General features: G+C 40.8%; 2 long non-coding RNA genes across 2 annotated transcripts in view; one reads left to right on the top strand and one right to left on the bottom strand.

Annotated features, from left to right (window-relative positions):
• The first annotated feature begins 1044 nt into the window (after positions 1 to 1044).
• Positions 1045 to 4633, top strand: LOC121113445. Its single transcript, XR_005862344.1, has 2 exons — positions 1045 to 1175; positions 4363 to 4633. It is a non-coding gene; the product is annotated as an uncharacterized LOC121113445 (long non-coding RNA).
• The window catches only part of LOC112533025, a 50391-nt gene continuing 25177 nt past the window's right edge, over positions 2121 to 27334 (bottom strand). The window contains exons 2-4 of the long non-coding RNA XR_005862343.1: positions 24941 to 25025; positions 5450 to 5585; positions 2121 to 4437 (exon numbers count right to left, since the gene is read on the bottom strand). This is a non-coding gene — a long non-coding RNA (uncharacterized LOC112533025). The remainder of the gene's footprint in view (positions 4438 to 5449; positions 5586 to 24940; positions 25026 to 27334) is intronic.

Genomic DNA, 27334 nt, shown 5'->3' with positions numbered 1-27334 from the left:
CGTAAGTCTTCACATAGCCTCGAATATGAGGATGAGAATGTGAAATGTATTACTGCACTGGGAAGAGAAAGGAAGAGAGATTATGGTATCAAAATACTAAATTATAGTGATATTTAATTATTTGTGTGCGTGCAATAAGAAAACAAAGAAAGGAAAATAATAGTGTATATATACACAGTAGAAAGTCCCCCTTCCCCCCCAGGGCATCACAGCAAGGGTACCACGGATAATGAGGCATCTGCTGATCAATGAGATGCTCTCAGCCTGCTCATTTATGCATTAATGAAATGTGTGCAGCAGTTCACTGAGCTGATAAAGATTCCCACAGGGGACTAGGTCCAGGGGAAAACAAATGATCAAAATGAACAAAAGTGATTAGAGGAAGAAAAAAAGACAATGAAATGAAGCTAGGGGAGAAGCCAGACCCAACAGAGTCAGACTGTCCCTTTCATCTCTGTGTGCCACCCTTCTTCTCTGCCAACTCATAGGGGATAGCAAAGTAAACATCCCAACACATAGATTTCAGGCCATACACAGAAGAGCAGCCTGGATCTCACCCAGCTTAAATCCTTTTAACAATGTCCTGCACAGTGGGTACTTCAGTATCAGAACACACTCCTTCTATCACTTACTGAAACAAAGAACATCAAAAGCCTGGCTCTAGCTTCAGAAACCACAAGCTGGTTGAGTGCATGCATAGTAGTATTGCCACTTGGGAAGCACTCAGACAGGACTGAATGGCTAATGCCACTCTCTGCAATACAAACAGCATCAACCCAAGTCCCTGAAGCCAGAAAACTGCTGTGCAGAACGGTACATTCAGTCCAACAACAGGCACACCACTCCCAAGGCCCCAGTGACTACAGCTGCCAGACAAGTCTGTGTTTAGTACTGCATAGCTTCAGCTTGTTTTCTGTTCCCACCTCCTACAAAAGAAAGTCTTACAGCCTCCTCCAACTTCCAGAAAAGCCACATAGCATATGATGTTTCCAGAGGCAGCACAGATTCTGAATCCACTGTGACATAAATACCTTTGTGTTGCATGTCATGGAATCATGTTGCTGCATATGTGAGATGGATTGCTTTGGAAACTGAGACATGATTAGGGATGGTAGACTTATCTACTAATGGTAGACACAACAGAGATGTCATGACTTCTCACAAAGGAGGACAAGGTCAGTAATTTTGATCACTGACTATGTTCCAGCTAGGTTTCTGCTTGTTTAATTTTATCTATTAGCTACTGCCTGTGTCAAGCAAGCAACAGTGCTGTGAAATATCATTTTACCACAACTATTCCAGCAGTGACTGGACTAATGATATACCAAAATAGTCCCCAAGAAGTACATGGCAATAAAAATGTCCTTAAAAGCACATGACCTTGTTATACATTGGACTTGTTTCTGAATATCAAGGTGTCTTGAGGTTGTGCCCTAACCTGCAGCACAAATTATCAAGGATGTACCCACCAGCATGTATAAACTATATGTAATGCAGAATCATTTTCAGCAGAGCATAAAGATAACAAATCTGCATGTGGAGGTTGCCAAAAGCAGTACAATTCATTTCACAATAAATAGGAGAGAAGAGCAATGTTCCCCATCTCTTCTTGATGAAGCATTTTACAGCACCGTAGGTGTACACATTATGCATTGAATTGTGTGGCTTTCTTTCTTTCTTGGAGAGCTGTGCTTTGAAATAAATAAAGCATATCACACATACAGAGATGAAACCAATTTCTGAGCTGTATCCTGAATGAATACGTGTGGCTTCCCAAATGAGAGAAATGGATTGAGGAAAGTGGAAACCAGAATAGCCAAAGTTACAAGGAAGATGCTACTGGGACCAGCAAAGGGAGAATTTGCCTGACTCATCATAGAGACTTCCCCAACTAAGTGAAAGTAAAGTAGCAGCTCCATTAATTCTTTATAGAGTTCACAAATCAATGTGAAATTCCATATGCTTGGCTGAGACATCTGCACCATCATGTTTGGGAATATTTATGCACAGATATATAGAGTATGTAAGCATACAGAGAAAGATAAGGGCCCTTCTTCCCCACACAGATTTGCATGAAGTCAAACAAAATTGATGTGGTATCTGGCAGGGAATGTAGGAGGATTCACAGAGCCATGCCACTGAACTTGTCAGCTAAAATACTTCATTCTGTTATTGGAAATCATTACGCTCACTTTCAAGAAGTTGCCTTGTATTTTGAGTGGTTTGTAAAGCAAATGGAAATGCAAAAATGTAATGTATCTTGAGAATTAAACATTAGTTTCAGGTTCCTTATTAGGTTAATTACTCTTCCACCAGCAGCTGTATTTCTTCTTTACAAACTATCTCAACACAGGTTTTTGTTATCACCTTCCATCAACAATCTTATATGGAGAACTAAAAACCTGTTTCAGTTGAGGAAAACTCATGATATTCACCACTTAGGGGACCACAGAAAAGAAAATTCCCTTTACTTTATTCTCTCAGTTTCTCTGCTGCAAGTGTACACTTTTGTTCATACTTTTATCTTCTTTTTAAATAAATACTGCCTTAGCATCAGTGAGAGATGGACAGTCAGTGGGAATGGCTAGTGAAATTCAGCACAAATTCAGAAAATAGACACACACCCTTACCTCCTACAGGGGAGCACGTGATGAAGACATGGGCTTTTTGCTTTAGGAAAGGTCCTTTTGTGTTTCAATGCTAACACTTGTGACCCCAGATCTTACACCAACCTGTAGAGCTGTACTGCTTCTTACAGGGGGGATGGATACATAAAGAACAAATCTGCTTCATCACGGACAACGACCCACACCAACCTGATTGCCCAGAGGTACTCACCATCACACTGTGTTAACCTGTGAAATCAGGAAAGCAAGTCTGGGGCTTTTCCACATACCTGCCAAGCAGTAATTTGAACTTGAGCGCTTGGTGCTCAGCTTTTCTTCAGTTCAAGCCTCCCAGCTCAGAACAACAGCAGAGCATTCAGAGCAGAGGTTGTTCCAGTGCTCATTTGAGGTGGGCTGGGGTTCTGGCTGAGGTAAGAGTGCAGCGGGGTTTAAATCAGAGCAGAGCACGGTAATGAATAGTATTGCCACTTCAAACCACACAACCTCCATTAATTTAATCATTATTGCAAGCAGAATCAGAACATTGAAAAATAAGTCACTTGAATTAGAATAAAGTTTCCAAATTCTATGTTTCCATTTCTTTTTAATAAAGCTCTAGCTTGCTAAGAATATGTTGCAGCACAATGGAAAAATCTCATTTATAAAATAATGTAAAATCTATCTGGTGTGTGGGAAGAAGATAAGGGTTGTTTATCAACAGGAATAAAATGATTGAAATGGGAAATAAGATGCTGGATATCCTTCATTTGCAGACTGCACAGCTGCAATTAGCAACACAAAGAAGGTATTCACCATTTCAAAAAATCTTAGTGCACTGATGCATCTTGCTAAAACTATCTGCAATGAAAGGCTCCGTCTCAGAATACAATTAATTTTAAACACAGCAAATTTGAAATTCATCTAAAGCATTTGTATTCTATATATTATGCATTGTTGAAATCGATGCGTATGTTCTGGATACTTGCTCACAAGCATATATGTTTATACTTCCCTGTGATAAGACTTCAGTCATTTTCTTTTTCTATTAAAAATCTATGTAGTTAATACCATTTTTTTTTGTTATTTTCATTTATTTCAGCATGCATGGGCACTTATACATCAAGACACGATCATCATCTGAAGTGAGAATACAAAATAAAGCTTTTTTTCCTTAACGTGCAAATTTAAAAACCTCCTTCCACAATTTATTTTATAATTCCTTTTCTAACACATTGTACTCACATTTAGTATCGCTTCAGCTGAAGTGCAATGTAAATTTCTCACCAAAAGGCTTCATCTTCAGGAGGAATGTCTGTTTCCAGTCTGTTCCTCCTATTTAGCATTTTTCAAATTAAATCTCTCCTAGATGAATCCAGTATATTGCTCAGCAGTTATTGAAATTTATGAACATGTTTAAGCTTTTTCATACTGCTGTTAACCATTATGATTGCTTCCTTTAAATCTTTCATTTTATAGCTATCACTTTACCAGAATGCATTGGTGACATTCATGATTTTCTCAGATTACAACTGTGCCCATACTTAAGGTCTCAGACTAAGAATTATGCCTTCAGCTCCATTCCTTGGCTGTGTGCTTTGACACCTGCTCCACTGAAACCCCGAAGTTCTATCACCAAGCTGGCAAAAGGCATAAGTTTGGGGGAATAACCACCACAGTCCACAGGGAAGATTGCGACCTCTTTCTGCTGTACAAAAAAAGCCCAGCAGCAATTGCTTTTTACCATCTTCCAATCCAGGTAACCACTCAACTGATGCAGTGATGCCATCTCTGAGCCAAAGGAAAGGTCTTCTCTTTGCACAAGGAACAACAACTGTGGGGGAGAAGCACAGAGAACAAGGAATATCTGTGAGCAGAAAGTCCCAGTAAGCAGCCATCAACCTTCCCTGGGGGACAAGCAGGCAGGCTTGGCTTCTTCAATAGCCAGCATCAGAGCTCCAAGCTCTGTTCCTTAGCAAGTTACAGTACCAATGATGAGAGCAATTGTGAGATGAAAGGTGACCAATCTTTGGGATCGTGTTGGCACTGATGTTCAAACTACAGTTGAAACATCCTGAAGGGCTGTGAAAGGTAGCTGAGGAAAGCCACTGGGACACTTACATTCACTTCCCAGACACCTGCACTACTCTCCTGACAGACTTGATTTCTTGCTTCTCCTTCCTAAACACAATGCACAAACATGCAGATATTGTAGGGAAAAAAAGGAATCAGAAAGATTCTTGCTAGGTGAAATGTCGGCATTTCTCTCACCACTAAGCTGCTTTGGCAACTGAGCAAGTTTCTTCAAAGTCTGACAAAAAAAAAAACAAGCTGAAAATAATTCTGTGATCGAGTGTGCCAGCAAGCTTGATCAGGCATCAGGGCTGGAACGAGGAAGGGCAGCCCTTAGAAAACACATAGATTCCTGCTCAGAGGTGACATTATCACTCTCTATGACTACTTGAAGGGAGGTTGTGGTGAGGTGGGGGTCGGCCTCTTCTCCCATGTAACTACCAATAGGACTAGAGGGAATGGCCTCAAGTTCTGACAAGGGAGATTGGAACATACTTCTTCTACAGGAGCGTGGTCAGGTGCTGGAATGGGCTGTCCAGGGAGGTGATGGAGTCACCATCCCTGGAGGGGTTCAAGAAGCATGCAGATGTTGTACTGAGGGACGTGGTTTAGTGCGAAATGTTGGTAGTAGGTGGACGGTTGGACTGGATGATCTTGGAGGTCTTTTCCAACCTTGGTGATTCTATGATTCTGCTTCTACTCTCACTCACGCAATCAAATCCAAAGCCAAAGAAGACACAGTGGCCACAAAGGCCTCCTATCCTCCTGCTTACCTCCTCTGGAGCTTTTTAACTGTATGTCCACAGGGCAGGGACCACCAGCACACAAATGCCAGTTAGTTGCTAGTCCTGCAGTGGAAACCCATAGTCTGACCTTTCTGCATCTTCAAGATACAGTTTTTCACAGGTCCTAGCAAAAGAAAAAAAAAAAAAAAGATTATGGAAAAATTGTAGAAAATTTAGCAGTGATTATTAATAATTTTATTTTTTCTACATACTAAAGACATTTTGCACCAGGAACATGCCACGTTAGTTCATGTTCACCTAAACTGGCAGTGGCTGATAACAAAAAAAACCCCTTTGTATTCATACACACCTGTACTGTCTGCATACTGTGCTTTCCTACAGTTAAAGAGTTATTTCAACTCTGAAATGAGGCATCTAGGTGGACAATCTCACACTGAGCAGTAACTAAGCAAAGAAGCCATTACCATGGCACCTGCGTGCTTACTCAGGAGAGGAGCTTCTTTTGCAGAGGGGAAGGCAGCTACACCTCATCACAGCTTCAAGCAGGCATGGCTTAACCACAGCTTGAACCATGCAGCAAAACGTCAGAACCTCAGAACCTGAATTAACAGCTGAATGCCTGAGAGGGCCACTTATTGGCAAGATAAGGCAGAAGTCACACCAGAAATGCCAACAACTCTGAACACACCGCTTATATACACAATCCATGCATTTCTCCCAGCTTCCCATCCCAGCATCTCACTAGCCCTTATCTTACTGCTTTATTTTTCCTGCTTGCAAACAGTGACAAATCAGAAGGAAAAAAAAAATAAACTAGTCTCAAATTTATTTTCAAAAGACAAATTAAGTACTAATGCAGCTGCTTGGCACATGAATAGCTAATTATTTTAAAACCGTACTATTTTTCACAGTAACAGCCTCCATTTTTCATCTTATGCCACGGATACCTGGTAAAAGCACTTGATAGGTCCTGATGTTTAATTAAAATAATTTTTACTAAGCTAGAAGCCTTTCCCCAGATTTCTCACTGGGCTGAATGTAATTGGCTGTAGCTCACTGAACGCAGCTCAGTGGGAAGCAGGGCAAAGACACAGCCGAGACAGGACAGAGCACAGCTGCTCTGTGCTGCCCGCTTCGGGGTGCTGCTCATCCAGATGCTTTTAAAAGCATAAAGCTTAGTGAAAAATCAACTGGCAGAAGCATCTGCTGAATTAGAAAGCACCAGAAATGTTAACAGCGTATTATTTTTCCAGATGTGTTTTTGCCTTCTGAGTGTCCGTTTCACAAATGCCAATCAGTGTGGGGTTTAAGACTGGAACCGCTTCAGGATTTACTGCACTCGTGTGTTCTACACCCAGAGGATCACACAGATATATAATTATTAGTTTGCACATGCCAGGCAGAACATTTGTTTCATGTGAGCTAGATACCCTTTCCTAATTCACTGATCATCCCCACTTGGGAAAACCTTTTATGGTTGTGTGCCACTCTGCCTTTGTCAAAAAGGAGGGGACTGCCAACACTGGAGAGTATCTCAGCAGGAGACCCCACACATCTCCATATGCTGCAGCTATGGGTCCTCATTCTCAGAGCTCAGTTCTGTCACAGAGCTCACTAAAAAGACTGGAAAGTACTGAGAGGAAAGCCAAGGCAATAAGCCCAGTGCCACCAGAACAACCAGAACTGGTGAGCTAATGCTGAGATCAGGGCTGCTCATTTCATAGCTGCCCAAGCAGGAAAATCAGAAGGGCAGGAAGATCTGTGTATCATTCACAGTGCAACCTGGAGGTCATGGACAGTTGCATCCTAAAAACCAGCAGGGAATGCTCTCCTACAATATCTAAGTATAGCTATAGGCTGCACTTAGGAATCTTTACCGACTACTTCCTAACTTAATACTAACCAAGTGTAGGGTAAGTTAAAAACGTATTAATTGAAAAGTCCAGATCACTTAATTGTGAGAAGTCATCCATTTGGGTCTGTTTCCCACAGAATCAGAGGGCTGATCAATGTAATTCTGTATTTGGGAAAATATCTTGCACCTGGTAATCAGTTAAGAAGTGTCATATATCATTAACAATAAACTATTGCAATTCGTTATTATTCTTACATGCAAGTACACACACAAGTACCTGCAACCCATTAAGTTTTGCTTAAATAAAGTGGTATATCAGTGACTAAGGATAGAATATACTTAATAGAGTAATCACATTTCTGAACAGGAAATGCCTTGCAGAAAATCTCCAACTTAGTAGTTTGCCAATTAGTAAAGAGCTATAACCAACATTTATAATTTAGCTTTGGAAGAATGCATGTTCCGCAAGACCCTGGCCTCCTCCCCTTCCTGGTCATCGAGTTCCCATAGCTGGCATGAGATCTCTTAGCTGTAAGTAATGAGCTAGTGCATCAGTAATCCTCTCCAAGGCCACCTTCCTGACTGCACCAGCATCTCTTGACATGGGTTCAAACTGCCCTGGCATGCCGCACTCACTAACCCACACTGTTGATTCAACAGTCACGTAATGAAGGAAGTGATGGCAGGACACTTCTGAAATTACAAAGGATGAAAATTGATTTTTATTAATAACAGTAAGAACAGTGGCATTGAAATCTATTGTTTTTCCTGTTTAAAAAAGCTTGCTTAGTCAACATAAGGAGAGACCTACTTTGCCACATCAATCAGAAAACATAATTTATTACATGCCTGTTTGGTTTTCCAAGTTAGTACAATTACATGTTGTTGCTTCTAAATACAATTTAAGCAAAGGCAGGTATCAAAAATACCCACACATTCTGATTCATTGGTATGCCATGCAGTCAAAGACTTGTAGAAGCTGTTAATGATACATGAATTATGTATGCTACAGCTCAATATAACATTTGGTGTGATTTAAACAGCATGAACTTTTAGTGAAAGTCATTTTGATTCTGTGATGTATTACACTTCGAAAACCCTTAGCAGGAGGTGGGAATTGAATGATGTTCTCTGAAAGCTTTTATTTGTTAAGCATACACAATACAGCTTCAACTAGATCCTAAATAATGGCAAGGAGTGAAACGGAAGATCCGATACAAAATTAGGTTGCTGCACAACTCGATTGTGAGTGTCAGTGAGGGAAATGGAAGCAGCAGAGGGGAAGAAAACAGACAGGAAGCAGCCATCCCCCTTTTCCTCTCTAAACGTCAAGCTAGCTTAGTAATATTTCTTATTTTAAACATTACTGTTCAACCTTTGCCTCTACAACACCCAACAGCTGGCTTTCAGCCCTGCAATTAGGCTGCTATTTCACTAACGAAGCTCTGAATCACTAGAAGGAAGAGCCATCCAGCTGCTTTACAAAGGGTGAATGAGGGAGCTGCCCATGAACATAACCTTCTTTAAGAACTTAAATGCAAGGAGAGGAAAAATTATTAAAACACAGGTGGATAATGTGATCTTCAGTTTTATTTTCTCTAAGACGCCCAAAGAGTTCAGAAGGAATTTAAATATATCTGAATGTGATAGCAGTAATTTTTGTTGCCCAAGGAGAGCTTTAAGCAATGACCCATTTCCTACTTCATAAATATTTACAGCAATCCTTTGGAGGAAAGTATTATCAAGGCTTAGAAAAAAATTGTCTGAGGACAAAAATGCTTCTTTGCTAGCTCTGCTATTGCCAAATGTGGGGGCTTATCACTCTGAAGCTATACAGAAGGCTTTTCAGTGCATAGACAAAATCAGAGATTGGAATCAGACTTCAATGAAACATGACCTGTTTGTAAGGACAGGAATTTCTCCTCTTCGCTGTAATCTTGTTTATTTCAGGAACATTCAGCACTGACCTATCTCCCCAATATCATTAAAGAGAAAGCTGCTATTGACATGGTAATAGGAACGTGCTTCTGGAAACCTCATCTTGGAAACAGCAGGCAGTGATGGGCAATGGGTATTGTCCATTCTGGGGGTGGAAATGGAGGTGGACTCCTTCGACATCATCTAAAACACTTGCAGCCTAGGAGAGGAAATTACTGAAATCTCTGAGATTCCAGTCCAATGACTTCCTCTGGACAAAATCTTAAATTTACTCATAAAAGAGGATTGTGCATTTGGGGTTGACTTTGCAAATACAGAACAGTTTATTTTGTTTTGACTTAGTCAATTATGGCATGCAGACATCCATCCTTTCTGGAGTTTAGGACAGATGCACACATGCTGTCACATTCTTTACACATAGTTATAAAGTGCTGCAAAACATCACGCTCCTAAGCCACAGCAGTCTCTTTCAGTCCTAAAGACAAGCTAACCAGGGAATAATGGATGTTTTTCTGTGGGTAGTATGTCCTTCTGGGACTTGGCCACTGAACACAATCTGATGTAAGTAACAGGAACTAATGTAACTAAATACAGTTATCTAATAGAAATATAGTTATACTCCCAAAAGAAGGAAGGGTGCAGACCATTTGCTCAGTAAAATGGAAAGGATGGTTCTCTAATACTTTACAGACACGATTCAGGAAATTTTCAAGATTTTTGCCAGACATGATGTCCAATGAAGAATTAAGAAGTGCGTAACATAACTGATATGTACAAGAAGAATGTCTAATTCTAAGGAAGGCTTATAAAATCCCATCAATATGAGCACAAGTAGATGTCAAAAAGAATCAGAGTAGCAGCATGCACTGCTCAAAGGAAATAGAAATTCATAGAATCATAGAATGGCCTGGGTTAAAAAGGACCACAATGCTCATCCAGTTCCAACCCCTTGCTATGTGCAGGGTCGCCAGACCAGGCTGCCCAGAGCCACATCCAGCCTGGCCTTGAATGCCTCCAGGGATGGGGCATCCACAACCTCCTAGGGTAACCTGTTTCACCAAAGTGTGCTTATTCTTACAGCACTCAGTAAGGTGTGCAGGGTTTGGTACAAATGCTTGGGGAATAGTTGCAAAAAGTGGTGTTTCTAGCAGAAGCATGATGATATTGGCTCTAAAGGAAGATCATCAACAGAATTATTTCCTGTAGTAGAGATTCTGCTTTGCCTCCTCATTGTCATCATCGCCACAAACCATGGTACATCAGATACAAAGCTCATACCTCTCCTGTGTGCTTACAGAAATAAAAGCAACTCCTTTCACAGGAATTTTCAGTTTCCAAAAGAATCTTGTTCTGTATTAGGATGATTAGGATGAAATGAAAATGTTATATTTCTTGAAAATTCGTGTCTCCTAAAAGCCAACCAACCAAAAAACCAAATCCCCAGACACCAGTATTCTCAGTATTATCCAAAATGGTTAGGCAGCAATTACAGCATTCACTTGGAATTTAGGAGACAGCATTTTCAGGTCCCCGATCTGCCCTGATCTCCTGCCTCACTTCTGACACTGCTTCGGGACTCTGAGCTGAGGAAGCTCCTTCTGATTAAATGACAGCAATTTAAACAGAATACATACAGAGAAAAATCAAAATTGACATTGTATATTTTTCTGCCCTCTGTAGAAGAAAAACAATGGAACAGCAATCCTCAATCACAGGAGGCGATTATAGCCTTGCACAGTCTGCACGCTATCGCAAAAGAACACGATGTTTAGGCTCTTGGCTTGTTAAATTAATACATTTTTATCCTGATCACAGAGAAACAGAAAGTAATAAAAAAACTCAGAGAACACAAAGACAGTAGTAATACAACTGATTACCAATTGGATTACGTTGTTTTCCAGACTGATTCACACAGCAGATGCAATGTATACACTCATAACTTGGAGTCTCCTTGTATTACAACTGACCTTGTAGACACTAACTCAAATTTCTCAAAAATATACACTAGATTGAAAAACCAGAACTTAAGACAGTTACATATTGAGTTAGGCTCTCACTGCTTGAAAGCCATTGGCCCTATATTAAATTCTAAAAATCCTGTTGCTTACCATTGTTCTCTTCTGTTAAAACTTAAGCAATATGTTAAGCACAACTGTTCCTATCTCTCAGCTACTGAATTACTGCAATTTCTAAATGCATGCCTTTGATTTAAAAAATGCAAAATTCAGTGTCTGGGAACTCAAAGGAAAAAAGAAAACTGAATACAAATCAGCCTGGGATCTAAAAAAGGAGATATAAAAATACACACACAGAGGCTGAGATTTGACTGTAAGTGGGGGAAATGTTGTAGGAATACAGGATGTCTTGTAGACAAGATGCTAGACGGTACCTGGGCCAAGCAGACCCACCAACTGACAGAGAAAAGCTGTAACAAATCCTCCCCATCTCCAAGAGATGCAAATATCAAACCCGTGCTTGGGAAAGCAAGAATCCAGCTCTGTCAACCTATAAACAAGACCAAAATGCTACTTCACCCTTGAACTGCAATGCTTGCCCATACACAGTCCTGTGAATATAGTTCCCAATGACAGGGGCACGCTCCAAACTAGTTGGTTACTGTTCCACTACAGAACTCATCCCACTGCAGTGCCAGCATTATGATGCACTCTGCTATTCTAGTTATTTCTACGCAAGACACCAGCTAGACTGAATCAGAAACTGTTTTTAAGTGTCAATGCTGTCAGTTTCTGCCAGACCGGGATGGTGTTTGTCAAGGTACACAACATGCAGAAAAGCATAAACAGGAGTTGAATAACACCGAGAGCAGCAGTATTCCCCTCTGGGCTGCATATAAGAATGAATTTCTTCTTTGTTTTGCTAAGTCATTTTGTTCTGAAACAAACATACACACTAGCAGGACTTAAGATGCAACAGAGGAAGGTGAAAGTTATCCAAAAATTCTGCCAAAATCATTAAAAATGCATACATCTTATCTGCAGCAGCATACAAACGCGTTCACGGCTGTGTTTTGTTAACGTTACAGTAGTCACAACTGGGTTAAAATAAAATTCTCACAGTTTTCTCCTAATAAGAACTCTTATGAAAAGCCACTTCAGGCAGAAGAGGGGGAAAAACAGTAAAAGAAAAAAAAAATAAAGAATAACATTTCCATTTGTTTTTGAGAACTGAGATTTTGAGCTGTGACACGTACCCTCCTGCATTCCTCCTGCATTCCCCCCCACCCTTTTTTTTTTGTATCAGTGCGATAAAAAAATCTTCAGAAACTGTTTCTTTCACATCCTCCTTCCCAATCTCCTTCTGTTGACCCACCATTTTCACAACTCCACCAGCTTCAGTAAGTTAATGGCAGAAGGTGGTGGTTTGTTTTCCTTTCGTCCCAAACTTCTCCAAAGCTGGAGAAGCTTTGCAAAGTTTGTGAGAGAACAAGAATAAAAGTTTACCTTTTTTCCTTTTTTCTTTGAGATTCTCCATTTTTTACTTAGCTAAAAGTGCAGTTGAGAAAAGAATGTCAAATCAGAAGCGCATGTGTCAAGCACTGGGTGGAAGAGAAACAAGATGAAACCAACAGCAGTACCTTCGCTGGAGCACAAAACAAGGAGGAAGAATCCTTATCCAGAGAAAACCATGGAAATACATTTCGTATTCTGACTTTCTGTAACCTGAGGTGCTAATGAACATCACCAGGGCTGTTTCAGAGGGAGTCTTGATGCACTGAGAACAACCTGTAAGTCACTAAATGTGAGAAAAAGAATCTAAAATTGGGCAAGTTATAAGTTTTTGTAAAAAAGCCAATGCTGTTCCTTCAGCTTCCTCTGTAGTCAGTGGGGAAAGATGAGTCTTTGCCAAGAGTGATTTCAACTCAGAGAACCGTAGAGTATCCCAAGTTGGAAGGGCCCCATAAAGATCAGTGAGTCCAACTCCTGGCTCCACATAGGACCACCCAGAAATGAGACCACATGTCTGAGAGCTTAATCCAGACACTTCTTGAACTCTGGCAAGCTTGGTGCCATGACCACTTCCCTAGTTAGGCTGTTGCAGTGCCTGACCACACTCTTGGTGAAGAACCTTTTCCTTATATCCAACTGGAACCTTCCCTGTCCCAGGTTTTCATCTAAACATCTGCTCTAGCAAAGGATAAATCAGCTCTTAAACATGCTTTTCTGCTTGTTGGGAATCATACAGGGAGCATTAGTGACAACTGTGGCTGGAAACCCAAGTTCAGATTGTTAAAGCTACAGGATAAATCCTACCCCGAGTGACAAAATGAAGAGAACATAATATGGCATCTTCCTTCCTGCTACTGACAGCATCATTATTGCCTGTGGAAAAAAAGAGCAAAGTGAATTGAGTTTGCCTACAGCTCTGTTTTGCATTTCACTACCAGCTGGTAATGGAAGGACAATGCTTTCAAATCCTAGTGCCACACAGGGAGATCGTCTCAACTGAAAAAGCATAGGGCTTTTCCTCCTGGGCTTCAGGAAAACAAAACAAAATGGCACAAAACACCACAAAAAACCCACTCAGTATTTACAGCAGATATACTGGAAATAGAGAGAAAAGCTGAAAAAGACTGCAGGAAGAGGTTTCTTCTTCCTTTTCCTCTCTATGTTCAGCCTTCTTCCCTACTGTGTCCTTATAGCAGGATGGACAATGAAATGAACTCTGTAAACCTTTAAAAGGTACTGGATGGCGTACTGCAGGTGGGGCCTCACAAGGGTAGAGTAGAGGGACAATCCCCTCCCTGTCCTTGCTGCCACCTCTGTTCTGATAGAGCCCAGGATACCATTGGCCTTCTAGGCTGCAAGCACACACTGCTGGCGTGTGTTCAGTTTTTCCTCAGCCAGACATCCAAGTCCTTCTCAGCAGGGCTGCTTTCAAGGATTTCTTCTCCCAGTCTGTATACATGTCTGGGATTACTTTGATCCATAGAAAAGCTTGCATAATAATAATCATTGTAGCAAGAAAAAGGCTATGCAAATCCAGTTCACCAGAAGAATAAAAAAAAGGCATATCAACAATAACCATGTTGCCCCTAAAATTGGGTATTTTGCTTGGAGGTGCAGCACATTTCAGCAGAAAGTTGATGTTGGATTAGTTTTGCGTTTCAGCAAGCCAGAGTGACCGCGAGGAAACATACACAGCATTGCATGATAGCATTCAACTTGGATTCAGGAAACTAGACTTGTACTCCTATCCCTACCGTGGCCCAACATGTGGCTTCACTTCTCAGGCTTTAACACTCTTACCTCTACAGGTGGAGATACAATGCATAATTCTGCAGAAACCTAGCAACAGCTTCTGATGATGAGGACAATTACTCTGTGTTCAAGCTAATGATGTTAATGGGGACCTTTGAGGAAGAAATGTGAATGAAGGTTGTTAGGACCTAAGGAACAGCAGAAGCAGGAGATTTGTCCTTGGGAATCAACAGAAGCTGCAAAGAGTGGGGAGCAATGAGAACTTCCCTGTGGCTGAGGCAGAGCACTGCTGTCACCGCTAGATGAGCTGCTACAGACCAAGAGCACAGCTTTAATCAGTGCTCCCACAGGGACACTGATCTCCTTGCTTGTTTTTGGGATTCCAGGACCTTAGGGTTTCAAAGACAGAACCCCAAGTGCTCACAGCTGCAGCCAGGCTCAGGGACTGCAGGCAGTGAGCATCAGAGCTGTGGGAGCCAGAGCACTGCCACATCAAATTAGGGAAACAGATGTGAGCTTTCTAGGGTTTGGCTTAATCTGAATTCCAGCTCTTCATCTGGAGAATGAGAACACCCACCATCCTGTCACCTAACACACGAGCAGAGGATCAATTAGTACTGTGAAACTCTCCTCTCCAAATGAGCACCACAGAATAGCCATAAGGAAATCAATACTTCTCTATTCAGAACAAGATGTGAACAGCATGCAATAAATACAGCACAGAGGAACAAGGCTGGAAGGAAGAGAGACCAGCAGTTCTCTGCAAAGGAGTAGCATTTGCAGACACGGGCAACCAAATTAAGGTAGCAAGTAGGCTTCAACTCTTGCAAGCGTCGCCCTTGCACCTTGGTAGTATTCACTTGTGAATGCAATTATTTCTGACAGACTTTGAGAATCAGAGGGCTGGTCTGACTGCAGGTGCGTACACCTCATCCCAGACAGGACCTGGTGTCATCAGCAGTGCCACACGATGCCAAAGGCCACGGAAAGCCATACGTTTCTGCAGCTTATGAGCTGCTGGCAGAAGCCAGGGACACCTGCTCCATGGCTAGAAGTCATCCCAGCCAGAGGAAGCTAAGGCATAGCTAAGGCATCAAGCTAAGGCATCAAGCTAAGGCATCAAGCTAAGGCATCAAGCTAAAGCAATGATGGCCCATAGGCTCCAGGAAAAACAGTGAGCCCAGGCTCATAGCACCCACTGGTTTGGCAGGGTCAGGAAATAACACCACATCCATAACTATGAAGGGACACGATTCTGCCAGAGTACAGTGGCAACAGTAACTTCATTTTGCAGATGTGCACACCTCCCTGACTGGGGTGCTTAGAGCCTATAGAACCTTTTTTTTTTTTTAATGATAATCTTAGGAGACAAGCAGAGCTGCAGGAATGGAGTGGTAGAAACCCTTGCTGCATAAAAATGCTCATGTTACTGTTGGTAGCTGCCATTCAAACTCAAAAACTACTTTTCAGGATTGCTACAAGTTGAATTAGAAGCCAGAGCCCAGATGACATGATAATAACATTGAACAACTCTTGATCTGTTGTATCTTTGGGCTTAGCCTTTCCTTCAACCCAGGCCTCAAAATTCACCCTCCTCAAGTCCACGTGCCTTGTGTTTGCTGAGTATATTTAAAGATCTGTATAGATTCCACTATTAAAGTCATCTGCTACATGGGCACAAAGCTAACTGTGATGTTGAGCACATTGCAAAGCATGAAGCTCCAGAGCAACCTACACGGAGTCTTCCTTAAGAACTTGTAACCATAAAATTGCAATAGACTTTTAATATTTCTGGTGGGGAACACGGTTACTGTGCATGCATTCTAGACAAAATCTTTTAGAATCAGCTGGTGTAAATTTCAGAGGTCTGTCCAACTTTTGGAGTACTCTTGCTGCATTAAAGGCACCACTGCCCTGCACAGAACTAGTAGCCTCCAAGCCCAAGGAGTCTCCATCTTCTCCTATGGCTGTTAGAACCTTTCTGGCTCATCACTCAAATGGCTGCACAGCCATTGGGTTCTTAGACAAGCCAGCATTATCTTCAGGGTTGCTGATTTATGAGGAACAAAATAATTACATTTTGATTTAGACCCCAGAGTATTTCAAGTATTGCAATTCAAGCAAAGTATTTTGGGATGTCACAGGCTTGTACCATAGTATAGATTTGTGTGTGTTTGAGAATCAATTATCATTAATATAACAACAAGTGCCAAGTGCTGTTCAAGCATATTTAACTCTCAAGTTCTGTTGGGGTTGTTATAAAGTGACTCATTTTCAGAGAAACAAATCTGGTGACTCCTGTAATTATTTTCCAGTATTTTCCATTTAGCAGCTTTTTGTTGCTGCTGATATTTTTGTTTATATTGAAAGGAGAAAAAAAAAGCAAACCAACAAAGCCTTGATCAAAGAAAAAGGAAACAGAAATGAATGGATAGCAACATAACATGTAAAGCTATAAATCTATCAATCCATTCTTTTCAAAGGAACTCCAGCAAACGGGAGGATGAATTTTTAGTGAAGTTCTGTAAGCACCTTATCACTTATATCTCTTCCACATTTTTTAATCTCTGACATTTGGCTCTGTGCTGGTCCTGCAGATAGTTCGGCAGAAGGAAGCATTAGTTACCTTTTTGGAAGTGCATATTCTGGGTCATAGCCTGCTGGTTATGGCTCCATACGAAGGTTTCCAGGAGTTGGATTCACTTATTTGCTCTGCTGGAATTTCTGGGTGATATATTTTTTTTTATTCCATCTCAGACAAGATACCTAAAAGTCTAAGGAAAGAAAGCAACGTGCTTCTGGCTTATAAGATCTAATTTGAACTACAGTGACAGCAATAACGTATGAAGAGCTCTCATAGTTTCCTTATTCAGCCTGTCTCAACAGCTTTGAATTGTTTGCTTACCTCAGGAGTAATAAACTGTATTTTCTAAAAGTAAACTCCTCTTAATATAAGAAAGTCAAGCCAGATTCGTTCTGATGCCTGAATAAAGGAATCTGACCGGGTCACGTAGTGATCAAAGCCGGATCAGTTCCAAGATGCTGAACTCTTGTAGCATAAGACTAGCTTACACCAGAATCATAGCTTTTCTGCTAAAATTGATCTGTGCTGCTTCAGTCATTTAAATTAGCCTCAAATAAAGAAGATGTGATCAAAATTAAAAGGAGCAGTTTGAAAACCCTAATCCCACTCGGACTCTGTTGGACATATACTTAGCGATTCACACCTTGTGTGCCACAAGGTAAGAGCTCCTCAAATTCAACCATGAGTACTACATCTATCCTTTCCCTACACAGCTCCAGGGGCAGTGACACCACACTTCTCTGGGCAGTCTGCTTCAGTCAATGCCTGAACACTCTTTCTGAGGAGAAATTTTTCCTAATATCCAGCCTGAACCTCCCCTTGAGGCCATTTCCTCTCATCGTTACTTACACAGGAGAAGAGGCCGACCCCCACCTCGCCACAGCCTCCTTTCAGAGAGTTGTATAGAGCAATAATGTCTCCTCTGAGCCTCCTCCTCTACAGACTGAACCATCCCCGTTTCCTCAGAAGCTCCCCAGAGGACTTGTGCTCCAGACCCCTCACAGCTCTGTTCCCCTTCTCTGGACACACTCCAGGGCCTTGAAGCCTTTCTTTCAGGGAGGAGCCCAAAACTGTACACAGCACTTCAGGTGCGGCCTCACCAGAGTGGAATACATGGGATTCTGCCCATCTGGCCTCATGGACCAGTGACAGTCCAGGTGTAAACCTAGTAGTGCTGCTTCTGCAATTTGTATCACATTGCCCAGTGAGGGCAGTCTACTATCTGGAGTAACTTTATTCCCTGAATTTCTCATCTACAGCTAACACATGTTCACACATCTTGAGAACTAGTGTCTGAGCAGAGGGATACAGCCTTTCCTACCAGCCACTTAATCCAATTTCATACCAGTTTTAGGATATCATAGCGGCAGTAAGAAGCCAGAGATTAACAATTAACCTGATGCCCTCCTTCCCCATCACCTTTAATTTTAAATTAAACATACTTCCTGACACAGTCTAATTCCTCTGTTAGTTCTAACCTTTATTTCTTTTCTTGTTGGCCCAGCAGGAGAGAGAAAGTGAATGAACATCTGTGAATGTGCCTCCTTGCTGTTGCTACAGTTGATGCCAATTCTACCCTTCTTGCCACTCAACTAAATGGCCAGCTGGCTCTCCTTCTCAGAGAGCATCTCAGGAGCTGTTTGACACACAAGTTGTAATGTGCAAGTCTGAATTTATGCAGTCTCTGTCCTGAAGGAAATTAAGGATTCTAAACTGAGAGAAGTCCTGCTTATCTCAAGGTGCTGTTCTGGCAGCACAAAAACATGCCCTAGGTGATATCTACTGCTTCAAATTGCCTCTAAAAGTTATAGGCATCTAAAAATAGCCACTTACCTCATCCCTCTGATGTTAACAGTCCCTGTCAGAAAGCAGCTTCTGAGCAGTAGCCACATTCTAATGTCTTTCTCCTTCCTACCCTCTCTAGTATGCTAGATATATAAGCAAGAAAGCTCTCATCATCCATTTTACCATGAATACAAGCACTAAAATTAATGCTTGCCTGTGCTATGCACTTATAAAAGGTAATACTAGGCTATAAGCCAGGTTACCAGAGATAATAGTCATTGCTGTCAAATGAGCAGGCAGTCACAATCTCAAAGCTCCTTAAACACTATTTGTCCTTCATGACCTCAGCCGCTCCTCACACACCTTGCTCCTAGATTGTTCATCACCTTTGTTGCTCTCCCTTGGGTGCTCTCTAATGGCTTTAAGTCCTTCCCATATTGTTACCCAAACTGCACCCAGGGCTGGAGGTGAGGCCGTGCAGCACAGAGAAGAGAGGACAACCCCTTCCCTCACTCTCTGGCAGTGCTGGGCCTAGTGCCCCCCAGGGTACTGTTTTGGTTTTGGCTCCAGGGTACATTGCTGGCTCCAATTCAACTTACATCAGGCAGAACCCCCAGACTCCTTTCCACAGGGATGCTCTCCAGCCTCTTGTTCCCCAGCCTGAACACAGAGGCAGGGCTGCTCCATCTGTCAAAAGTAGAGCTTCTCAATACACAGCCATTACACAAACCACTATTCACAGCACAATCATAGGGGAAGAAAGAGCCTGCTGCATGAGATAGGGTTAGAGAATAGGGGAAAATAAGTTTGTGGACTGTAACATAAACTATTCCATTCCACTCAACTAGTGGTTTGGTTGGAGCAAACTCCGCAGCTATTCTCTGCCTCGAATTACCTGCTATGGAGAAAGCATCCATTAAAGTGCTGTGAAAATCATTTCTTGGGTCACACCTGAAACCATAAGATGGAGTACTCTATTGTGCTTCTATTGCAGTTTCTTTTCTGCGCTATACCTCATTGCAAATTCCCTGAAAATCTATTCCGGTGTGATATACTTCAGGTCCGTTACTGAACTATGCTAGCTGCAAATAAAAGCCATTCTGTTCTTCTCCTCCCTATCCCCAGCCACAGTAATCCCAAGAGAGCTAGTCTTCATGCAGCTTGTCTGCAACTTTCAAGAAAAAAATAATTCACTGTACTACCTATAATTCTTTGAGGGCTGAAGTGAATCCTAAGGGCATAGTCTTCCACCAATAAATGACACATCAGGCTTCCTGTCCCAAAAGAATTAAAAGATATTCCACACTTACAATCACACCTATGTATAAAAGTTACTTTTTAATTTCCTTTTTCTGCATAGCCATTCTTCATGTTTTTATATTCATCGCTGAGGAAGCTTCCAGTGTTTCATTTGCAAAGATGACATCCACTGCATATGAAATTGAGTGCTGACTGCTTTTCAGAATACACATGATTATACTTCCAGGACGTTCCTGCTCTTTTATTGGCCCCTCTAGTAATATTCTTTCCGTAGCTATCCTTGCACTTTCCATACCAACTGGATGGTTCCTGAATTATTGATGAATCCCTTTCTGCCATGAAATCCATATGAAATAGAGGTCTACAAATGATCAGAACACTGCAAATAAGTATTTCATTTTTAGAGTCAATAGTCAAGATATCTTGAAAGTGAGTAATGCTGTTAGTCAATTAACACTCACACAACAGATTAACAAAACCAAAAAATCTGTGTTAAACCTACTACAATATAATGCAACACTTTTATGACATAAATTTGAACTAAATGTTGTTAATATGACACTGATGCATTGTTAAGGAGATTTCTACACCTTTCAGTTAGGTTTATACAACAACCTGAGCATTTCCCCCACTCCTGTTCCCAGGAAAATACATTTAAAAGGAAGAGATAAGTTTAATATTTCTGGCAAAATATGGACCGTATTCAGTTTCTGCAAAATCTGCACTCAGATGGCAAGAGTAAGATGCCACAACAAGCAACATCATTCATCACCAATGCAGATTAATGCTTTATATTATGCTTCCTTTGCTGTTCTGGGCATTGAGAAAAATGTACTTATTTCCTTACCCTATAAAATCTCTGATAGATTAATTGAGCATGTTTAATCTAAAAACAAAAGGCTACTTATGATAAATATGAAAGCAGCAGTCCACTCATACACTATCTACTTTTACTTACTGTTAGAACTACACAAGTAAAACTGATCACTAAAATCAGGACGATTTAGAAATATATCCAGTCAAAATTGCCCTAAATGCAAATACCTTATTTGCAGATTTCTTTTCACACCTGAAATTCCATTAATTCTATTAATATATACCTGTAATTGGAAGGTAAATTAAAAAAAAAAAAAAAAAGGAAACAAACTACCCACCACCAAAAAAAAAAGCAAAACAAAAGCAGAAAACCATCAAAACCCCCCACGATTAAAATAGTTAACTGCTGAAGACATATATGAAGGGGATCAACTGAGTACTGAGGTAAAAGATGACAGAACCTGATCGTTCACCCCCTCCCTGGGAGCACTGCAGGCCAGGCTGGATGGGGCTGTGAGCAACCTGGGCTGGAGGGAGGTGTCCCTGCCTATAGCAGGGGGTTGGAACCCGGTGATCTTAAAGGTCCCTTCCAACCCAAACCATTCTATGGTTCATGCATTATCATGCATTATCTTTGCATGCATCGACCTCATCTGCGCATTACAGAAATCAGAGGCCTGCAGGAGCTAAGTACAAGTTGTTAGTAGATTTATTTTGTTCGCAACAGCTTGCTTAAAAATCTGTAATTTAAACAAACCAACCAACCAAACAAAAAGCAACAACATCAGAATGGACATTCTTCTAACAAATGAATAAATCCCTATTATCCCATGACAATGAAAAGCAGTTAAAGCTGAGAAACTCCTTAGCGGCACATAGAGAGCAAACCAGCTGTGAGAAAAGACCTAGTGAAAAATGATTCTGCCCAATGAACAAACCTAGTTTATCCACTCCTTGGTGATCTAGTGAAGTCAGGATATCTTGACCTTAACTCCTGACTAGAGTGAAAATACTAGTTTAGACAGGTCACTAATCAAATCCATTACAGTAATCTGCTTATTTCCCATGGTGCATCTACATGTCTACCACCTGCAAAAGCAACAAAGCATTGATTGGATGTGTAAGTGGATTTCCTTTGATTTTAAGAGAGGTTTTGTAAAATCATCAGCATGTTGAGGAATTAAATGTGCGTAACCTCAAGCTGTAGGCAGACAAAGCGGTGTCTTAAAATATGTTGTGTCTCCAGAAACTTTTTAGGAGTTTGTTTTCAATCTTTCATTACTTCAGGAGTCATTTACACTTCAAAACTTTCTGCTTTGAGAATAATAATCACTCTGTTTTGCTACTGTTGGCCTCAAATAGACCCTTATTCTTTTGTCTCATAAATCCTGTATTACTGTTCTATAAACTTAGCCTTATCACAGGCTTCCACTGGTGGATGAACAAACAAAAGTAGTGACTCCCAGAAAGCTGTTTTACAATCAGGTGTGCCTCTCTTGACTGAAAGAACTGAAGAATAGAAAAAGCAGTGCCTTTGAAACCTTCATTACGTTAGGTAACCAGGTATAACTCACCAAAACACTGACACTATCACATTGCACAGAGAGACGTGCCTCAAAATTAAGTGTCCAAACTTCATTTAAGAACAAATAAGCCACCAGTGAAGCATGGAAATGCAGTCTGCATCCCCTACACACGCTTACTTTCATGGTTCCTTACCTCTTCATGGTATATGAGGTTCCATGTTGGAAAAGCAAAATGAAACAGAATTTCTTCTGCTTTAATTTGATTAATTTCCACAGCAAACGAAGGCAATTTGAACCTAGCAGATGCAGCAGTACTGTTTATGGTTTATTATCTGAAGTGAATACTATCAGCTCTTTTCCCTGCACAGTTACACACCTTTCACTGTCTGTGGAGAATTAAAGATGAATGATAAGAGGGGAAAATTATCTTTAGATAAACTAGTGTTAACCTGAAGATAAATAACGTGGTCCTTATTCTAATAATACTGATTCTAGGATTTGGGGTTTCTCTCTGCAAATTACTTGTTCACTGGTGCCAGAGTAAGGCTCGCATACACTTTTACTCTGCTATACTTCTTTACAAATGAAAAGTTCCAGATGGCAGCAAAAGGCAGTGAAACTACTGATATCTATACAGCCCCAAGCCAAGGGAGAGTGAGGTGGTTTCTGCTTCGGCATTGCACATCAATTAATCACAGCTGTTAATTACACAGGCTGCTCTGATTAATTTCCTAAGCAGACCCAGATGCAGACTTGACTGTGTGCTGTGAGTAGAGGAGATATGTGATCCAATGCAGGGCGAAAAGGAAACACTTTTCAGTCTTTACCTGCTTGTTTGTGCAGGTAAGATACAAGACATGCCCCTTCAGAGTCCTCCTACAACATCTGTTGTAGTTTCTTGTATCTCTATAAAACTTTTTTTTAAATGCCAAGAAGCTAGAGGAGATGGCCAGTAAATCTGCAGGGAAACGTATGTGTTGGCACAAGATCTACACCACCTCATGAGAGGGAAGTGACACATTAGTGGAAGTGGCTTCCATATCCACAGAACCTTTAGTCTGATTCTAGACTGGAGCTGAGCCTCTATTAGGTCCCACTTCACCCAATAGCTGAAGCCACATTTTCTAGCAGTTGCTTCATTCCTCCTTTGACTTCACAGAAAGTGGGACATTGGGGGTGAATTTTCTTTTCAAGGACTCAAACTAAACTGACTTTATGATTCTGCCAATCGATACTTGCATCAATATTTATATCTGACACATTTTTAGAGGTGCAAAGGGAAAAACAGTAATTTCCTACTGAGTGTCTACAGCAGCTTAAAAAACAATTCCGCTATGTCTCCAGCAGCACTCAGGGCAACTGCTTTGCATTCTGATACGGGGTTGAGTGTAAGGGTAGGGAGCTACACAGATGCAAGTACACTCAGTGTAACACTTGGATACACACGATTTGTATATATAAGGGCAGGTTTGCCATACACAACCTAGTCTAAATATTTTGCTTTTAGTCTTACAATTTCCAGATATAAGGATGAGTAATGCTTAGGATGAGATGCTGGTATTTTGACAAAATATTGATTACCTATCATAGTGTTATTTCCAACTAATGAGAAGGTCAGTTCCCTTGCAGGAAAGAGGATTTGGAAGCCTGTTCCGTGTCCAAACGGTACATGATGCATGATGGTAGAACAACACAGCTGTGGGATTAGTAATCACAGAAGGGTAAATGTCAAAGTTAAAAATGAGTATGTTTGGTCTGGATTTTAAATATAGGAATATTATCAAATCTAAAGTCTACCCTAGTGTCCTAGGGAAGGACTACTGTCTCTACTACTTGCCTTATGACATTCAAAATGAGTGTTTACTTCTCATCATCCTACTCACATTAACCTTTCCCATTCTCATTTGCTTTGAGTATTATCAAGGATATTAATTTTTTACAAATGACATGAGTTGGCTATGTTTACATTCTCTGAATAGATAATGCACCATCCACACAGCATTCAGTCATGACAAACGCCCCGAAGGCATGCAGTTTGAAAAATCCAGTTAATCCAAGCTTCTCAGTGCTTCCAGCAGCTGCACTTAACAGGTGAGATGCCTGCATTTACCCACCACATTTTGCCTGAACAGATTTCTGTGGGCAAATACAAACAAGGTTACTGTATGGGAACAGTTGAATCATGGCCTGAACCTCTGAATGACCACCTGAGGCGAGCGCTGAGTCAGCTGCAGGGGCACAGGTGAACGTAATTTCACCTGAGTGACCGGAAGGGGTGGAGACCCTAGACCCCATTGAAGGGCTGACTCCCAAGGAGGAAGGATCTCCAGATAGAGATCCTTCCTCTTGGAGCCCTTCCACGAGCCCAGGACATGGGTAAGATCTTTATTTCATTTCTCCTTTGTAACATGATAATCTCTCTGGTTCAATGCCTATATACCTGTTTGCCATACAGTTACTTAGGCTCCTGGCCAACTGCAAACCACCAGTACTGAAGAAAAGCTGCCTATGAGTTATCAGTTAACTCAGACTTACCTTGTACCAACCAAGACACTCAGATCCCAATTTGAGGTTCACTTCCTGATGGCTCAGAGCATGCGATGATGAGTTTCTCATTCAGCTGAAAGAAGAATACACAGCATTTGTACCTTCAACAGTCTAATGAATGTACTTCTGGTTCTTGGGATGTAGAAAAGCTACAGAGCTTGTGTGGTTGTACTGCAAGAAAACTCAGTCTCTGAAAGGTCAGAGGGTACTTCAAGTACTCATTGACGTGGCTTCCACTCCTAGTTCTCACTGTAAGAGATAAAATTTAAAAAAAAAAAAACCAAAAACATGGGTGCAGTTTAATCACAGAGTCTGTGATCCACACTGAGGGCTTGCAGTAGTGAAGAGTGAGAGGAAAAGATGTGAACATCTCCCAGGCATGTGCTCAAAAGGATCAGCCCAGCAACGAAAGCAGGACAGCCTTGTACCCAGCTTCATCTCCTCCCTGGGATCTGCCTCTCTGACACAGTGTGAGAGGAAATGTCTGCCACATTCTATCACATAAGTTCCACAGAGCAGTGCAGCAGCTCGCTGGGCACTCACACAGTGGTTTGATGTAGCTACTCAAGCAGTGTTACTAGAAAGAAACTCTGCATAACTGTCCTGTAAAATAACTGCAGTCTGCATCTCAGGAAGTTGGGAGATATAAGGCAAGCTTCTCTGGCAAGGATTTGAGAAAGAGAGAATGACATTGCATTAGTATGTGACTAACCTAATCGTTTACTGCCAACAATATACAGCCTTCCCATCTGCAGAAGCTACTGATTCTATAATGTCACCCACGCAAGCACTTTGCATTTCTATCTATATAGTGTACGTATATAGTTACATATCTCAGACTACACTATTTTTGACAGAGAACATGTCTGTGTATTTTGGACTATAAACCTGAAAATTATCTATTTTTGGTTTTAGTAATCTAGAAGTGAGGTCTATAGCTAGACATAAACTCTACGAGATGCTGCTTATCTCACTTGAACAACACTGTTCATCCCAGTTAGATAATCTTCTCAAAACAGAAACACTACTGTGCTTTGAGGCAAAACTTCAGAGCCAGAATTCTGAATGAAGCATGTGTGTGTATATATATATATATATATATATACACACGCACACGTCATTTGAGATGTGTGTATATATATATATATATACATGTAGTTATACATGATCAGTTTATTATACTTCTTTTTTTTCCTTGTCACTGATTCATTCCTCCATCTTCACTGACATGAGACAGAAGTGCTCTGATAGAGCAAACCAGAGATGGGACAGTCTTCTTTAATACACCTGTCCCAATTCAATCCTTCCCTCAGGAAGCCACTTACAATCATTTATATGATGACAAATGTTGCTTAGCAGATGAACAATGTAAGTAGTTTGATCCAGATTGAATAACATCTTATTCTAACTGAAACTACTTTTTTTCCCAATGACTAATCAAAGATGTTCTCCAAGAAAGACAGAAAACACTGAGTAATCTTACACTGTCACTAAGTTTCACAAAAATACTTCAAATTAATGGGGTACTTTTTCACTGATTTGGATGGAAAGACAGTGTCTCATTTGAAACTAGAATTTAAGAGCAAGTGCTTTTGCTGAAATGCTTGTTTGGAAACGTAAAACTGATTGCATAAAAGCAGCTTAACATCGAGAAATAGAGTGAAGTTAGAAAAATAGCTGAGAGTCAACTTTGTGGCTTTCATAGAATAAAATTCCAAAGAAAAAGACAAATATCTTATCTGAAAAGATGAAAACCAAAATAAAAATGTTTGCAAATATGCATTGCTCTGGCATTATTGTTGGACATTAATATCACGGAGACAGCAATATTCAGTGACTGCAGCACCACACTAATTCTCAGTTTTATTCCTCATTACTGGATGATCTTGAAATATTTGCCTCATCTGTCTCTGCCTTATGTATTCTGTTTGCAAAACGAGTTGTAATATTAACCTTTTTCATAAACCACTTTGAGATACTATCTACATATTCTATGGCGCGTTATGATTCTATATGGAGGGAAAGAATGGCAAAATATAAGGCATTTAAGTATAATTATACAAAGATGCAAGTAAAACCGACTATAGAACAACACACCAAGTATGAGAAAGACTCACTGGTAACTGCTGACTAAATCACCAACTACCGCAGCCCAAAAAATTATTAAAAAATACGGATGACATAACATAGGCAGAACAGTTGCTGGTAAGGACAACACCATGCTTCAGGTGGGGACCGATTTCCATATACCGAAACTAAGCAGCTGGTTGGCAAACACGTTAGAACTGAATACTTCAGATAGAGAGCAAGGTAGGAGAGTAACACCCAAGTAGCGTTCCATGCAAAATATAGTTGACAATTTGCAAGTTGGGTGCAGCTTAA

Source organism: Gallus gallus, chromosome 9 (assembly GCF_016699485.2).
Source record: "Gallus gallus isolate bGalGal1 chromosome 9, bGalGal1.mat.broiler.GRCg7b, whole genome shotgun sequence".
Taxonomy (NCBI): Eukaryota; Metazoa; Chordata; class Aves; order Galliformes; family Phasianidae; genus Gallus; species Gallus gallus.
Note: the sequence above shows the minus strand (reverse complement) of the source record. Positions and strands in the feature narration are given on the sequence as shown.